Genomic DNA, 6,000 nt, shown 5'->3' with positions numbered 1-6,000 from the left:
TCGGGGGTGGAGCCGGCCCCGTTGGGATATCTGTATCTTCTTGGACATTCCGGGCGTTTGGTGTCTCTTCGGGTATTGGGACCCTTAATGGAGGAGGGATTCGCTGCGAAGGCGATGCCCCAGTTTGCTGTTGCAATCTCCCAATTAAATTCGCTTGCTCGCTCATAACTGTAGCCTGTTGCTTGGCAAATTCTGCCTATCGGGCAGCATCTTGCTGCATTATTTTCATACTTTCCTGAAGTTGGCGCACCATCTCCTCTAAGCTAGCCATACTGTTCTGCTCTGGTTGAATTGTTGGTATGCGTTCCCTCTCTGTGGGTGAAACGGGATCCTGATCCCTACTGTACACAGGTGGGGTAGACGAAGCCCTCTGTACTGACTGTTGAACCGGTATCCTCTGCCTAGTTGCTTTCCGTTTAGTAACCGGGGGTAGAGAATGGTACACTGGTTGTCCTTCTATCAGATCCTCAGATCGATGGAGCCTGCGACCTCTGATCCAGAGTGCTTGGGGAATGTCTACCGGGTTGGACGCAATGATGCTAAACTACCTAGCAAAAAGATAAATAAAGCAATAAATAAACCAACAACTGGACAGCACAACGGCATAGAGTAAACAAATAATATACAGTTAGATATTCAAAACACATGGTCGATAAGCCGAACACACTGTTCCTCGACATTTGATCGCTGTTCTCAACATCTCTATTCCCAATACTGAACCCTGATACCCGCAGATAACTGGTTCTCTTAAAACTGATACTGATGCCCTCAGGCCTGATGCCCAGACTTACAAACTGGCGTGTTCATTTCCCTGCAGAAATACATTCTAACAGCACATAGCAAGTAAAGAGAGCCAAAACACCCCTATGTTGGGGTAGGGTTTCCCTGTCCTATTTTGTCAGGAGCTAGGGTTTCACTACGCACACAGCGGTTCTCAAACAACCTAATATCGGGTAAGCAGCCTGTCCTAATTTGGAATGGTCACTATGGATCCGAATATGCACTAGGTCGAATGGTCAAAAAGGGTGCCCCGGTAAATCGGGGTTTGTGTTCCCATGCTGTCAGAGCCCATAGCCGGTCAACCTTACGGACATGCCTTGACAAGACAAGCCTCCGGCAAACCGTTCAGGAATGGCAGATGGCAAACACTGTGTTCCTAGGCGCACCAATGCACATGCAATGCAAAGAAACACATAAATGAGATCAAAACAGGATATCACAAGTTTGAGTCAAGCTCTCTAAATGTCCCCAGCAAAGTCGCCAGAAACTGTAACAAGCCCCGAACGCCCCGGGAGGATGAGTCCCGTTCTGTTCATTTGGGGTTACTACAGTTTGGACTCGACTTGTGTCACGGTTCTTAATCTGAACCAAAGAGTCCAAATCTGGCAAATCGTTTTGAGAAACAGATTTTTGAAAAAGTAGTGCCAAACATGGACTGCTTTGCCAGATACAGAGTCGCCACCTAAATATTTTAAAATGGGGGAATTTAGGAAACCCTGACTCGGTGCCGAAGGCCACATGTCCGTCATCACCGGAGTTGTCTCGGCTCGGGAGCTTGGGTACGATCGGGGAAGGTCAGCTATGAGCACCCCCTTTCGCCCGGTCCGAAGACCGGCCTCTACTAACCGTGATATCCGTATTTGAAAACTTTATGTGTTCTTATCCCATTCATTAGCCTATAATTACTATGTTATGCGCGCAGCAAACAAGTATAGACCAAATTGCCCAAATTGGAACAAAACATTCCATGTTCGTTCTGAAAATGGTTTGCTACTCGCAAGTAGGCTAAAATACAGATTTTGCCACCCTCAAGTGGGCTTTTTAGAAAAGACGGTTTTGCCACTATCTAGTGGGCTTAAAACAAATATAGTTTTAACGCATTATCCCAATTTAAGCAATTTGACCTCCACCCACAGGCATTCAAGCAATTTATCTCATGTAAACACTTAGCCGCATGGCAAGCATACTATTATGGCAACATTCACACGCATGTTGGATGCTAAAGCATAACCACTTACATTGTACTCCGTGCCAAAACAATAAACTAGTTAGCAAATGTGCGTGTCCTAGTTCATGTTATTTTGCCTAATGCAACACATACAAGGTGCAATTCTAGTTAGGCTCGGTTAACCTAGATATGGCATACGATATGCAACCAACTGATTCATGTATTCAATTTTGGAATTTGAAAATACGAATGCGGTTAGTATGATGTACCGAGCCCGGTGCATGTTAACAGATGCATGAATGCACGCATGCATATCATAAGGTATGCTAATTTCAAAAATGCCCTAATCTACCATCATAAGCTGGTAAATAAAAGGGAAGAAAGAAATGGGGATTGGAAGACATACACACACTCACCCACACTTATTACATGTTTACCCTCACTCAGAGGGTTCGAATTAATATTACAGTCCCAAAATAATGAACAAATAAAATTATTACAAAATTTCCTAATTAATTAAAAGAAAGGAAGCAAAAGAATGAAGAGGGTGGCCACAGCCTCTGCCTCGGGGCGCGCAGATGATGCATGCTCGAATCCGTCCTGCCCGGAAAACCCGTACTATACTCCTGTCGCCTCTGTTTGTACTGCCTCGTCTTTTTGAAAATTGCCAAAGTACTGGAGCAAGCTCCTTGCATCCTGCAGAGAACCACCGGCCAGACAGAATTGCCACCGGCACTTCAAAATTACCATCGGCACTTTATTGGATTCATCGGCACTCCAGATAGTGCCGGTCGGCAGAAACTTCCTGCAGAAGACAATTTGACAGCAAACAGAGAACTGACAGTGCATGGCATGGAGTTTTTAGACACATGTGAGCATGGTCATACTTCTTATCATATTTTGAACTCAAAGAAGCGTGACTTTCGATCCTTGAACCATCAATGGTACATGGCGGGTCAAAGGATCGAATTTGCCATTTGATATGAAGATGTATGCAACAAACAACATGAAAACCGGGGCCTTATCAAGTTGGAGTCAAAGGTCCCGACAACCGGGAATCAAGGCACATTACATCACTTGAAGTATGAATGGTCCTTGATTCCCACACTTGGTTTGACACCCCAAACCAAGTAAATGCAATGCATGTAATGCTCACAAGCCTCAAATGTATCATGCCACCAAGATGTAAAGCACAACAAGCATTATGCAACCAACATGACAAAATGTATAATACCAAGCGTACAAGATACAAACATGATGCAAACATGGGGCAAATTGACCATGGGATTGATGTGCTACAAAGATTAATGGAACAACTATGCAACAAACATGGAGCAAGCATGCAAGAGGGCTTAAAATGGCAAAGGGGCAGGCCCTCACCCTTCTCAAAACAGTGGCCAAAAGTGCTCAAAATGATGGACAATCAACTCATGTGAACAAGCAAACTTATGATCCCAAAGTTAAGGCACAAAAAGGAAACATTTCACCCTCATTAACATGACTACTCATGGCATGATTAAAGCAAAGCAAAAACAGAATTTGTGCATGCAAAATAGGACCCCAAAGACTCCTAATATGGCAGCTAAAGTATCACCCATGAAGCATATGCACTAAGGCTCATTCTTAGGCATAAGAGGACACACCCTCAAGGCATGAAGGAGGCCATGCAGGCACACATATAAGCATGATTCTTGGACTAAAAAAATGATCCTTAGATGATGTTAAATCATGAGGGTAATCACAAACATACATGTTAGAGGCCATCATGCTCAAGGCTTTTAAGCCAAAATACAAAGCAACCCTAACAAACATGTCAAGCATGGCTAAATGGATAACCAATAAACCTTAAGCATGGAAAGACATCACTAAGAACTTCATGGAACTAAGCCAACTCTCACAAGAATCATGGCCTAACCATGAGATGCATTTCTAAGCAAGATGGAGCAATACAAAGCAAGTGTTACAAGCATACAAAGAGGCCCAAATCCGACCAAAAACAGAGGTTATATATGACCTAAGATGCCCAAAAAAATGCTGAAATGAAGCTAAGAGACATCAAGCACACATGCTACCCTTTTGAGCCCAAGAAAGCAAGTAAACAAACCATGAAGGGAGAGGGGTGTCCCTCCCCTATGCAAGACTTCAAACCATCCTTTTTGACACTAAAATACACTGATTTTTAGTGATGAAAAGATCAAAATGCTGAAGTGAACAAAACCTTATCAAAGAGGCACCAAAATAGACCAAACAAGGCCTATGAGGGTGAGTTTGCACTCAAACCACAAAGTGACCTTAATGAAAGTCTTAGAGCGGGGAAATATGAGCCTTTTTTATGTTATACACAAGAGCTAAAACAGTAAACAAAGTAGGTAGAAAACCAATGCAAGTTTGGGGAATAAAAAGGAAGATGCTCACCCTTGAAGAACCCTTGAAGAACAAATGGTCTAGCCTCCTTCTTTGGATCAAAACCAGTCCAAAACTCAAGAAACAACTCCTCCAAGTCCCTCAATCTCGGAGTAAGGTGTAATGGTGTGTGTAATGGTGCAAAAGTAAGGTAAAACACACCTTTTGAGCCAAGAAACACACACAAGAAGGGAGAGGGAGAGAGGTATAGATATAATATGTATCTATATCTCCAAAGGCTGGTTTTTGCTTCTGTTTTTCTAACCTAGAACCAAGAGGAAAGCCCCTCTCTTATAAGGATCCCTCTTGCAAAGCTTATTCAACAAGCTTGGCTAGAGGGAAATCCCTCCATACACGTGTATGGAGGGGGGGGAGAGTTGGCGCCAGCTATCACAGCTGGCACAAAATATCTCCATAAAGTGGATGAACAGTGGTCGGCTGCCCAAAAATGCTATTTCGGCAAAAAACAGTGCCGACCGGCAACAAATTATGCCGACCGGCAAACAAAAGTGCCGATGGCAGAAAATGACCAGCCGGTGGCCTCCAGCCACTGCCGGTGGTGTGTGGGGATGCCTCATAAGGCATTCCCTGCCCCTCTAAGGCAAAACAAAAGTGTTTGGTGCAAAACCAGACACTAAACAGTCAAGTTCGGAGATTCTGAGGCAGGGCACGCGAGCCGAGTCCTCCGGGAACTCCAAACGAACACAAACATGGATGATCACCGGGTGTTCAAACGGTGACGTCCAAGTCTTGAGGACGGTCAAAAAATGGGGTGTCTACATAAGGCCACAGCCTCAACAGATTTGCCCAAATGCAAATCAAACTCGGCAAGTGCACCCAACATCTCCCATTCTCGGATGGCTATACAAGCTACATCACTAATAGATTTCCTACTAAGGGCATCAGCCACAACATTGGCCTTCCTCGGGTGATAGTGCAACTCAAAATCATAGTCCTCAATGAACTCCGTGCAACTCAAAATCATAGTCCTCAATGAACTCCATCCATCTCCTCTGCCTCAAATTCAAGTCTCTCTGTGTAAACAGATATTTCAGACTCTTGTGGTCCGAGAACACCTCGAACCTCTCCCCATAAAGGTAGTGTCTCCAAATCTTCAAGGCAAAGATCACTGCTGCTAACTCTACGTCGTGTGTAGGGTAGTTCTTCTCATGTATTTTCAACTGACGTGAGCCATAAGCCACCACTTTCCCCTTTTGCATCAACACACAACCCAAACCCTCTCGTGAGGCATCACAATAAACCGCATAACCCAACCCTCTCTCCGGAATAATCAAAACCGGAGCGGTGGTCAATCTAACCTTCAACTCTTGGAACGACTTTTCACAAGTCTCGCTCCACACAAATTTGACTCCCTTCCGAGTCAGTCTAGTCAACGGCGAAGCTAGCCTGGAGAAATCCTTCACAAACCGACGGTAATACCCAGCTAATCCCAGAAAACTACGGATCTCAAACACACTCTTAGGCTGTGCCCAATCTTGCACTGCCTCAACCTTGGATGCATCAACGGACACCCCTTCCCCGGATACCACATGGCCTAAGAATTTGACTTCCCTCAGCCAGAACTCACACTTCCCAAACTTGGCATACAGCCTATGGGCTCTAAGCAACTCAAGCACTACTCTCAAGTG

Source organism: Camellia sinensis, chromosome 5 (genome assembly GCF_055761805.1).
Source record: "Camellia sinensis isolate YWXY chromosome 5, ASM5576180v1, whole genome shotgun sequence".
NCBI classification, from domain to species: Eukaryota; Viridiplantae; Streptophyta; class Magnoliopsida; order Ericales; family Theaceae; genus Camellia; species Camellia sinensis.
Note: the sequence above shows the minus strand (reverse complement) of the source record.